Source organism: Natrix helvetica (assembly GCF_964273705.1).
Source record: "Natrix helvetica genome assembly, chromosome: 3".
Classification (NCBI taxonomy): Eukaryota; Metazoa; Chordata; class Lepidosauria; order Squamata; family Natricidae; genus Natrix; species Natrix helvetica.
The window spans coordinates 126,455,665-126,468,521 of NC_138549.1; the positions used below are offsets into that span (position 1 = coordinate 126,455,665).

Sequence of the window (12,857 nt, forward strand, 5' to 3'; positions counted from 1 at the left end):
AGCTTTATCATTCTTTAACAAAATCCTTGAAAATGATTCTCCTCTTTGGTAAGACTTTGGTAAGAATTGTTAGAATTAGTGGTTGTCCAGATTTGGGGAGCTCAAACATGATTGAGCTCCCCAAATCTGGACAACCACTAGTTCCTACAATCAATGATTTCACTGCAGAGAAAGATGCTAGAACTAATAGATACTCACCAATTTCAGTTGGAAGGGGCACCTGTAATAGGGCCTCTTCTGATGTCCTCAAGGATTGGGGAGGTACATATGGGATGTTGTTATCTTTCCTTCAAATCTCTCTTCAATATGGCTTCCTACAGTCACACAGGGAGAAAATCAAAGTCACTCATCTGACCATACTGAAGCATGTTTTTAAAGACATATGTCTTGTATAAAAACCTGCACGTTATATTGCTATGTATTATTATAGGGAAATTATAGTATGAATCCTTATATTGGAAGGTTCATTCTTCCTACTACAAAGCATGATAATTTAATTAATTAAATTTAATTTATTAAATTTATAGACCGCCCCCTCTCTCCAAAGGGACTGCATAATCATGGAAGTCAGCAGCATTTGACACAAGCATTAAAAAAAGTTAAAATCAATGAATACTACCATGTAGCATTAAATATTAAGAAGCAATAAACTTTGCAAGAAGACAATGAGAATGAATTTATGGGATAGACAGGACATGTAAGAAAAGATTGGGAGAGGATTTTTGTGGTTAGGGAAATCCACTGAGAAAATTCTATCTATGCTATGTATTAAAAACCTATGTCAGAATAACAGTGGTAATTCCAGGATGAATGAATCTGTAATATCTGACTTGAAAATTCATCTTTGCCAACATAATCAAAGCTAATCAAACAAGGATTAGGTAATGTTTTTCAGAGCCATCGGATGTTTGTTCCCCATATTTATTTGCTGGTAGGTTTTATTTACATAAATGCATTTCAAATTTCAAAACTTCAGTTCCTGAGTTTAACGAAACAAAAAGTAAAGGTTCCTTCAAGTTGAGCTTAATTCCTACTGACAGCATAGAAACATCCATTCAATCTTATCACCTTTGTTTTTGTTTCTACTTCTTATCTAATAGAAATAGCTCAAATGTATTGATTTGTTTTATATACCATTTCAAAACAATCCAGTTCAAACAAACAGAAACAAAACTGGGAAGTAATATTGAAGAAAACAAACAAGCTTTAGGAACTTTACCTAAAGAATTTATAGAATATAGAATATTTATGTCTGAAAAAGAAAGGATGTAGTACTAACCTATTTTCATAACTGACTGGATGTGATCTTAAGACAAAGTGCAAGTTCATTTAAGCAGTCTTTCCAATAGACATTATTTTAAATTGGACCTGAAACCATATCAGTAATTATCTATTCAGTAGGGTTGCATCATGAATCATCAATCTGGCTTCAACAAGGAGTTGAGTAGTTTCCTTCTCAAGCATATAAAATTACACGGCCATTTTAAAATAAATTTTCTCGCCACCCACAGACATACATGTGCATGCGCGCGCACACGCACACCAATATTGACCTTGTTCCCTAAATTCAACCCACAGAGACGTCTACAAAGTGTCCTGGCAAATGATATCAGAAGTCAGTATAAGAAAGTTGAATTTGCCAGTGACAGTCATCCCCAAGGTGGCCTGTGCAATTTGCATCCACAAACTGGGTCTAAAACAGAATAGCACAGAGTAAACTATTCAAAATCCAACAAGAATGCCAGAATTGGATGTTGGTACTGCCTCCAGCATCTTTCTTACATTTGGCAGTCATGATCATATCTTGAGCAGTGTAAACGTTTTAAGACAGGCTTAACTCTTGCATTTTTAATTCCCTTTTCTATTAGCATAGCAAAAAAGCCCTTTTTATTTCTTCCAACTTTGAGCAACATTTCCTTTTTTGTGCTTTAGCGTTTATAACCTTCAAGTGAATTACTTGAAAATTTTGGCCACTGCCCGTATCCTATAAATGTCTCTTAAAACTTTTATCTCAGTTGAAAGTTTCTGTTGCATTCACAAAGGTTCCCGAAGTTTGTGTGTTTGTTCATTAAATTTGTATGTTGCCAAATTGAGAAGTATAAATAACATCCTGCACGAATTGGATGGCACTAGTTGGGGTTTGGCAATGGACGCACTACAGGTATCTGCATTCAGTTGATTTGTTCAGAAGCAAAGTATTGGCCCCAGTATGCTTAATAGTTTGTACACAAACAGGATTGATACACACTTGCATGAGTCAATGCAGATCGTTTGTGGGACGATCCAAACTACTCCCACATACTGGTTGCCTTTTCTGAACTATGTACCACCCCCAGAAGTAATACAAAATAACGGCCTGTTCCAAGAATACCTGAAGATTATTAACAACTCCCAACTACTAATATTGAACGATGTAGCATGCCTGGAGCAAAACAGGTTCAGATTCAAATATCCAGCTATTTCTATTGCTAAAGTACTTGTAGAAGATGATATGACATACACAGTATGTGGAAACAGCATGGAATAGAAAATTGCCCCCCACGCAATGTCAAAGTTTGCCTTGCATCTTGAAAAAAACAGTGGGATTTGACCAGCCCCATGAGAGATGGACTACACTGAACTGAATTCACACTGGCCATGGAAGATGTGCTGATTACCTTCTATAAGTGAAGTAAAATAGCATCATCGAATTGTGACTGTGGGACCAAAAATTTCAAACTATCCAACGTATAGTGACAGAGTGCCAAAACAGAGCCTATAATGGAGACTTTACTGATTTCCTGGCCATGACCAATGAAGCAAAATTATATCTGTAATCTAGATATATGTTTATAATATTTTAGATTTTAGATTTCATATTTTATAATTTTATCTCTTGTGCTTTTTAATTGAAATGTGATGTGAATGTGCCATACAATAAATAATATGCTGCCCATCTCATTGTATAAGCGACTCTGGGCACATTCATACATACATACATACATACATACATACATACATACATACACACACACACACACACACACACACACACACACACTTCCGTCTTCTCACTGGAATGGTGTCCAGAGGAACTTCCAGTATTTTATTTTCTGGAAGTCACTAAGCCTCCACTGCTCCTTTTAACTTAATACAATAATACAATAATACAATAATACAATAGTAGAGTTGGAAGGGACCTTGGAGGTCTTCTAGTCCAACCCCCTGCCTAGGCAGGAAATCCTATACCGTTTCAGACAACTTGAGAATTTCTATCCATGAAATCTCTTCTATTATTCTCTTGCCTCCTCTTTAAGAGTTTCTTCAAGAAACTGATCAGGGTTTTTTTTCCCCCCAAAAGATAAAACAGCAAGATCACTGTGGAATTTTGGGGATCTTGCAGTCTTGGCTGAGATTATTTTCCAACATATGTTTGGATAATTTATTTTTTTATGACCCTATAATCCCTTGCTTCAGGATATGGTCGGGGACTGAATGGAGCTAAGTGTTTACTAGCCGGATGCCCTTCCTAATGTCTCCATGGAGTTTGCAGCAGATATTTTCTCTTTGCACCATGATAGAGATATATCTGTCACTGCCTAGGATTGAACTCTCAACCTTCTGAGTGGGAAGAGAGCATTTTCAGCCCTAGGCCACCATGCTGCTTATATGTCTGAATAGTTTAAAAACCCCATTATTAATATGTTTCTTTTCCCTGAAAATTCTGTAATAAGCTCCAAGGGGCATCATTTTACAACATTGTAAACTGCTGCAAGCTGACTTCATTAGGGTGGGCAGGAACAAATCTGAAAAATAAATCTTCTACCTGGCTTGGTTGTCTGTTGTATACAATCTTTAATGTTTCCCTTTGCCTGTATTCTTATGCAAGAAAACAATGGTATATCACAAAGATGCAGATGCCACCACTATTTGCTGAACATTTTCATCTATGATGCATAATTCTTGCAGTAAGAGTTAAGTTAGTAAGTTAATTCTTGCAATAAGTGCTATCTGCTATTGCTTTAAGTTGACTGCATGGTAAAGTTGCAGTTTAGCAACTAATATCCTTTATTATAAGGTTGATTTGTTGGTAGGAATTGTTGTGCTTGTTCAAGAATTAATGATTATTGATTTCAAGAAGCATCTTTGCTCAATATCATGTAATACATACAACTTACTTATACAGAACAACAAATGTACATATTACTCTTTTCAATACAGGAAGAACAATTAACTTAGCCTGTTTCAAATTAAATCAATTTTGAACTTTCTACTCTCCAAACATTGATGTGAGGAGGGGGGAAAGAAGTGACTAATGACAATACAAATATATTTATGAAGACAGACGAAAATAAACTTCTAAGAGGACTGCAACTATATATAGCATGTTCAAAATGCCTAGGGATGGGTTAGATTACAGAGCTTTTACTCTACTCAAGAAGGCAACATGGCTTATGATATTAAATCATTCTTCTGTGGGAGCTGAGAGAAAAAAAGCACAATTTCTAGTTGTTGATCTGATTGCACTTTTTATTGTTAAAGCACAATGTGACATATCTATTTCAAATAAAGAAGCATGTAGATTTTAATTCTTTGAGAAATTCAATTCAGAATTGTACATTGCTACCCTCAATAATAGTGTTACAAACTTTGTGGATGCAAAATTAGGGGTTCTGAGGGTGGGTTTTTTTTTTTTTTTGCAGGAAATAGTGGAGAAGCTCAAAAAGACTACTGCCTTCCACAAATTTCATAAATTATGACTATTTGCAAATGGCAAATACATCCTTCTCAGCAACTGTTGGAGATCCCAGATATAGATGGTAGCTTACAAAATTAGTTCAGGATTCTTGGAGGAAAAGAGTGATGCCTCACTGTTCTGAACTTAGGCAGAGCAGGAGAACCACCATTGCTCTCTTACTTGGCCTTCAAGAATGTCCATTATACTGGTTAGCTCAGATGTTCAATTAAACTAAATCTACAAGATTAACAAAATGTGGATCAACTACTTTGAGAAGCTTTTGTATTAGTTCCAGAGATTATTAATGTGTAGCTCCACTTCTTAGATCTGCTTGATCATAGCAGGGATAGGAATGATTGCCTCAAGATGAGATGATGATTATCTGTACAAGGAGTGATCCCGCAAGCAATCAGATAAGGGTAAAGAATGGGATGAGATGCCTACTCTAAGTGAGAACATATGCTTAGAGTTCTCTTCAATACACTCTTACTGTTCTAATATTCCCAGGATTCATACTAAAATTTTATCCGAGCTGCAGAGAAGCTCTTCAATTTCTAGTTGCTAATGTTGCAGTTTGTCCAAGACAAAACAGATGTTGCAGAATATCAACTCTCACCCCCGCATTTCTGATTCTGGAAGAATATTTACTTTGAGGCTGACAAGAAATGTTTTATGAATGATAAAAATCAACTTTACCATCAGATCTATTTCAAAATTCTTTGCCAGCACAAAGGTCCCAGCAGGGGTCTAGTAATTACAAAATGCTGAAGAGAAAGAAAGAAGGAAAGAAAGAAAGAAAGAAAGAAAGAAAGAAAGAAAGAAAGAAAGAAAGAAAGAAAGAAAGAAAATAAATTTTAGGGGGGAGGCAGAGAATCTTATTGTCATTGCTTTCTCTTTTTTGTTCTATATTTCCTTCTCTGAGTGCCACTAAGAAACAAGCAGAGAAAAAGCATACTGGAGGGCAGCATTCTCAAATGTATGCCAAAACCAACACACACAACACTGCTGTGGAAACCCATTGATTAAATAAATAAATGCTCTAGCTTCTCAAAGCAAGAAATGCAGTGTGAAGAAACACTAGAAAAGCCAACTACGGTACCCAGATCCCAGAATATCCAAAGAGAAACCCATTATTCTAAGCAGAGAAATGCACATTACTGGAGAAATTAACTTTCTCTTATAAGTGATCCAACTGTATAATCTCTGGTTGAATTAGAGCACTTTCAACCTTTTCTTCACCACAACCCCCTTTAAATACCTTTTGTGCCAAGGACCATGAACGCAGACTACCAAGACTTAATTCAAGATTTAAATCATAACATTTCTTCAAGCTATTACAGACCCCCTGTAATGACACCGCAGCCCCCCAGGGGTCCATGGACCACAGTTGAAATAAGAGAGTTCCAGTTCATAAAAACTTATAAAGATAAACACATACACATACACACACACACCATTAAAAGGTTATTAATATTTGGGTGGAGTCTCCTTACAGATAAAATTTGGTATTTTTTTATCTTGAAAAATCTAGGTTGGATTACTAGGAGAAATTCCCCTGTTCAGTAGGCCATCAGTCAACGAATCCTATTGGCAGTCTAAACGTCATACACAGTCAGTGAGAAGTAAGCTTCACTATGGGCCAGCAGAATGCATTCCAAACAGACAGACATAGGATTTTAGCCACATTGCATGCTTCACAGCCAATAAAACATGTGCTAAAGGTGTTTCCACAACCTTGGCTAAATTATTGAATTAAAAAGTTATTCTGCATCAATCAATCACATGGTTCTTTACCTTTAAGCAAAAGCCTGATGGTAGAACTTCACATGGAAGAAGAAGGCTATCCTGACCAATCCTTTTAAAATTCTAATAACTTCAAATATGAATTCCTAATAATTAGACTCATCAGGTTATCACTCAACTTTGAATCATTTATCTAGGAAACAACAGCAAAGAGGTTGTCTTAGCAATGGATAACGTACATTTTTGCTTCTAAACACAGCAAAAGAGACTAAAGCTTTGCAGTAGGAATATTGTGAATTATTATCAGTTTTCTAATTCTAATTCTCTAATTCAGGACAAAAAGAAAGTCGCTACAACATTGACTTAAACCAGTGGTTCTCAACCTTTTCAATGCCGCAATCCTGTAATACAGTTCCTCATGTTGTCGTGACCCCCAACCATAAAATTGGTGTCTCGGTTCCTAAGAGCATTGAAAATATGTGTTTTCCAATGGTCTTAGGTGACCCCTGTGAAAGGGTTGTTCGACCCCCAAAGGGGTCCCAAGCCACAGGTTGATAACCACTGCCTTAAACAGACTTCCTGCTTTTAACACCTGTCAGAAAATGTTCCACATTAAATAATATCTCAATAGAAAAATAAGACAAAGTTCTTGTTTCATTGAAAATATTGCTCTCCATATATTGTTAATTCATACAATCATACGAGTACTATGAATTCAGGACTCGATTAGTGATATACAGATTCTTGGTTAGCTGACTAATTCAAATGCACCACAATTTGTGATAGCAAAATAGAAGAGTTTAATTGGTTTGAAGTTCCTGACCCATACAAGTTATAGAAGACTTCAGATTTGAATGTCAACATTGACCAAATTAAATTAACCTCTAAATTTGATATTATGTTTTGGAAAAGGTATTCATATAGTCAAATGTGACCCACATGCAGTAACCAATGCTTTGGTTGTATAGCTTATTCCTGTCTGCTACTTTCCAAAATGAAGAAAACTGCTCCTATGACGAAACATTAGAATTTCACGAGTCTTGAGAGCAGTCACACGACTATCTCCTCAAGTTCATCAATAAGCAGCAAAAGGACATCTCCCAAGCTGATCTCAAACTCAATTATCATATTCATTTGACACTCATTTATCTTATTAATCAGAAGCATAGGAAGAAGAGGTGACAAAATTAAAGAAAATGAGCCTTTCCTTATTTATTTCTTCGTCAAGTAAACTTTTTAATCTGAAATTCTCAACTAGAACCCTTAATTTCCTCATTTTAGGACTTTTGTTAAAATAATTGTTTAGCAACCACAGAGACAGGAAGTTGCAACACAGCATAGCTATTTAGCTCATTATCTTGATGTGACCTAAACTTACCAATGAGCTATAAAACCACCATCTACGAATTGTGTTAGGAGTCACCAGCAAGTCTCCATAACTCCTCCTCCAAAATATCTAGCTACTTGCTAAATTTGTGCTTATAGACACACTGGATTTGATATGTCTGTGGGGAATAAAGCCAAAATAGGAAATAAAAAGGAATGAAATGAAATAAAGCCCAAAAAATGCTACCTTCATTCTCAAATGCTGCCGTACAGAAGTAGAAATAAACATTTATATTTCCCTAATGAAGATAGTAACTGTGTATTTGCTCTGTTACAGCAAGTCAGTGCAACAAAAATACCCAATTTTTTTTTATCTCGGTGGTTCCCCACATACTTTCATAGCTGCAGTTGTATTGCATTCATCATACTGAAATCAGATTTTCAAGTTTGCCTCTGTGGAATGCGAGAAACTTCCCATTTTAGAGTACAAACTCAGATTCTCACAATTCTATTAAAATTCTTTCTCCCACTTACATTCTGCCAAAGAAACATGACTCAGGTATTCAATTATATCCCTTTAATACAGGGGTGTCCAAACTTGAGAACTTTAAGACTTGTGGACTTTAATTCCCAGAATTCCCCAGCCAGCATGGCTGGCTGGGGAATTCTGGGAGTTGAAGTCCACAAGTCTTAAAGTTCTCAAGTTTGGACACCCCTGCTTTAATATTTTCTGTTTTAACAATTAAGAGCACTATACTAAATGCAAACTAATTTCACTCCTGGGGAACAATGTCCTATCCATTAGCATTGTCATACATCCCATTCCACAGGTTGGCAAAACTCCTCTAACCATGTAAAGTACAAGGATTTAAATGTAACATAAAGCAAGTCCAAAATCCTAAAGAGGTTTAGCAACATACCAGTATCAATCTGAGACAACTACTGAAAAGATGTAGAATGAGTTAATGAATACTGAATTACGAAATCATTTTGAGTTCATTTGTGCAAAAGAAGTTATTCTTTGGGACTAAACTATACAACTTTGGTTTAATTAGAGGGCTAAGTTTAAATAAGAGCATAATTTACTTTCTTTAATCCTTACTTTAATTGGCACCATTTTAAAATACATACAAGTCAGAGTCCACTTATTTCCTAATGACAGCTCAAATGCATACAATAAGTGGACAGTTACTTAGAAACTTCCTTAACAACAGGAGAAATTGTTACTTTGGGAATTTTTTGCTTCTGGGAATGAATTAAGACCCCTACTCCTGTCCATTTTTTCTTCATAGAATTCCACCTCCCTTGTTCACATTTTCCTCCCGCACCTCCAACTATGAACATCTTCTGATGTTGAAAAAACAGGGTTCTTATATTTTTAAAATCTCTACTGAATATTAATAGTCTACCCTCACCTGGATGGAATTATTTTCATTTCAGATTTTCAAAATAAAATTTGGAAACCTGGCAAAGGCACTTCAATTTAATATAGGTAGAATTCCTCTTAGCCTAATAATGTTATACATTTCATATAAAAGCAATTTAGCAAATGTGGTCAAGCTTTTAGTACCACAGATGTCCTCAGCCTATGACTGGAATTGAACCTGGAATTATCGTCATATGTCATGGTAGTTGTTAAGCAGGTCACTATGTGACTGTGCCCTATTTAATTACTTTTTTTGTGACAATCATTAACCAAATGTGGTTATTAACTGAAGCCATAGTAGTTACATAAACCCATTTTCTTCAATGGACAAAAAATAATCCATGCTGGAAACCAGAAGTAAATAGTAAAAACTGACCAAAAATGCCAAAAAAAATCACAGTCACATGACCATGGGACCCTACAAACAACCTTAAATGTGAACTGGTTGCCAAAATGAAATCACCTGAATGAAGGAAGAAGTTGCTGTTGTTGTAGCTTGTTGTGGCCCGCCAGCGGGCAGTGGGTGGGGCAGAAGAACAGCTGGAGCCTGTTCCCGATGTGTGCATGCGCAGAACTGCCAGGAGAAGGGAACAGTTATGGAACAAGGGCTAACTCAGGAGTAAAGACACAGGTGGACGGTGAATGGTCCCTCCCATAGGGAATAAAGAGGAGTGAACGGGGAGTGGAGTTTGCAGGAGACAAGTAGTTCATTTAATTAGTGTGAAGATTTGTTCGAGACCCTCAGAGACTCCTTGCCAAGTATTTTCTTGTGTAGCATTGCCTGGCAGCTGTCCAAGCCTGATAAGGTCTGTGGTTGACCCTTGAAAGACCGTCGGGACTTTGCTGGATGTGAATGAGAGGAATTCACATTAGTTTAACAAAAAGGGGTTTTGTCGGGGCAAGGATTTTGGGAAGCCTAAGTCAGAACAGAGCTCTGGAACCAGGTGATAAATAACTCTGTGGAAGTCTGTCCTAACTTTGAACGGTCACTAAGCAAACACTACCTGCATTCCAATTCATACTATCTAAAGCTCCACTGAGTTCAATGAGTCATACCGCCAGGTAAATATGTGTAGCACTGCAACATAAATATGAATGGCTTGATGTTTGATGGTATTTATACGTAAGTACCATTGTTGGAATTTGACCATTTCCTGACATATTTTCATGTGATCTTTAGTAGCTGACGAGCATTTGGAACCTTGACTGAAAAGGTCATCTCCATTTACAAACAGGCCCCTGAAAATTCAACAACTGAATTCTACTTCAAAAGGTTGCACATTTTTTTATCCAGAGAGGAAAGCAGAGTTGAGTTTAACAAGCTCAGTGGTAATATTTGCCAATCACATGACTTTGAATGATACAAAAGTGATCTCTCCTCCTATGAATGAACAAATCCCTTACACTGAACACAATAAATAATTCTGTATGGCAATACCTTGCCCTGCCTACATTTTCAGCACCCTCTGAATATCCTATTACATTCTGAAAGTGGAAAAGCAGAATAATACTAGCTGGTCAGGACATAGTGGCATGACCAAAAGAGATCCAGCAAACTGTATATTGTTATATTAATTCAAACAAACAAACACAGATCTCTCTTCCTCTGTCTTCCTAGACCTAGGAAGACTTGGATTATTATCATCTGTGAAGAACATAACCATGTGACTCTTACTTTGTAGGATTCTTCTTTGAATACTGCAAGGCTCCTTTATACAGAATGAATGTCTTTTTCACTTCCTTTGTTGAAAGGTATGCTTAACCTTAATGCCAAAGAATCATCATGATTGCAAATAATCATGTGGTTTAGGAAACTAATATATAGTGTTTAAAATAATTCACTCTTTCTAACATTTATTCCAAGTGATTTCCAACACAACTATAATAAAAATAATTGTGCAGCACATTATAAGTAAGACCCTTTCTTATAGTACCATATGTCTCGCACACATCCTCTCAAGGGCAAAGGACCACATGAGCATAATTATCCGTGACCTTCCCAAAGTTCTGATGATGGGCACCCATACAAATCTTTTAAATAAATCATTAAGAATATATAAAGAGAAGAACAGAAACAATAACTTGCTCCAGATATGGTAGAATGGCAATTCCAGAAGTCAGAACAACCATGCAGTCAAACCCCATCTGGAGGGTGGAACATTATTAAAATACATACAAATCAAACCAAAACAATCCAAGACCAAATATAATAATAACAGCACATTGGCTTGCATAAGATAGCTATTTGGCCACCATTTGTGAATAGTAATATTCTAGAAGAATTTTTACATGGGAGATAATTATTTTCCCATAAGTTGTACAAAACATCTCACATTCAGAAAGCCACTGAAGACCTCTCATAAACTGGAATCACAATCAAAGGCATATGGAAGGCTTCGTCAGGAAAGGCATTTAGTAAGGTCCCAAGCAGTACCAAAACACATTCAATTCAATTTCAATTTATTTGTGCTTCTAGACCGCCCCCTCTCCCAGAAGGGACTCGGGGCAAGTACAGATGTGGGTTTCTGTTGCTGCTACTCAAAAGATGTTTTCCTGAGAAAACCAGAAAATGTTGAAGTTCAGTTCATTCAACTAAAGAGATTGTAGGTGCCTAAAATATCAACTGCATGAAGATTTCTCAACATGGCAAGTCAATCACGTGTAAAAAATACAGCCACATAGATATTTCTCCTTTACCACATTACACTTAATCCTTTGGGGCAGTTAATTGTGTAAGATGTGCTGCTTGTCATTCAGATGCAGATATCTGCACAAAGAAACACACATGATTCCATTTAGCCACATGATTATTCACCCATAACTATGTTTGTAAGAAGTGAGTATAGGCTGCAATGGAGGCTCATCTTTTTTCCAAAGAACTTTATTATTATTTTTGTTTTAAATAGTGTTGTAAGTCATATAAAGAAAATGGGGTACCAGCCATATCTTCAAAGCTTGAAATAATTATGTACTAAACAAATTCAGACCAGAAATACAGATTTCTTTGTAAAAAGAAATCATCACTATATAGTTGATGTACATGGCTCACAAATATACTGAATCACCGATAGCAAATATTTTGGCATGCCAAGTATGTAGGAGATGAGATAGGATTGTTTTGGCACTAGCCAGAAGCCTCGTGCTCATAACCAGAAATGTTAAGAAATCTGTAAAACAGCCAGCTTAGTTTTACAAAAAATGGCGCCAAAGAGAAGTACATTTTACTAGTTATCAGATACATCTCACATTTTCTCCTTTGAGTATGAGATTCAGAGGACACTCAAGGCATGCCACTCACTGTACATATTCCAAGGACCAGCTGAAGAGACTATTTTTAGCTCTTCCCTTATTGGAAGCTTTAAATAACCGTGGAAAATACAGAAGGCTTCAGTTACTAAACTCAGAGAGCTCAGTCCTAATCAAGAAGGCATCCCCTGAAATGCCAACTTTCAGCAGATTGGAACTGGCTTCCATTAGTATCAACCACAGACAGACCAAACCCAAATTTCCCACATGGAATCAATTGTTTACTCATTCAAAGAAGGAATTGTTCATACTGCAAATGCAGGAAAACTACTAGTAATAGTAGTATGCCACAATTACAAGCTCACACTCATGAGGGTTGTGTTTGCATATACCCTGTAT

At 36.4% G+C, this 12,857-nt stretch overlaps 1 protein-coding gene across 3 annotated transcripts in view; it reads right to left on the minus strand.

The window, feature by feature from the left end:
- The window catches only part of TFEB (transcription factor EB), a 75,442-nt gene that overhangs the window by 31,056 nt on the left and 31,529 nt on the right, over positions 1-12,857 (minus strand). For all 3 annotated transcript variants that reach the window (XM_081946677.1, XM_081946678.1, XM_081946679.1), the window contains one exon: positions 199-314. The gene's annotated coding sequence lies outside the window, so the exon portion shown is untranslated. The remainder of the gene's footprint in view (positions 1-198; positions 315-12,857) is intronic.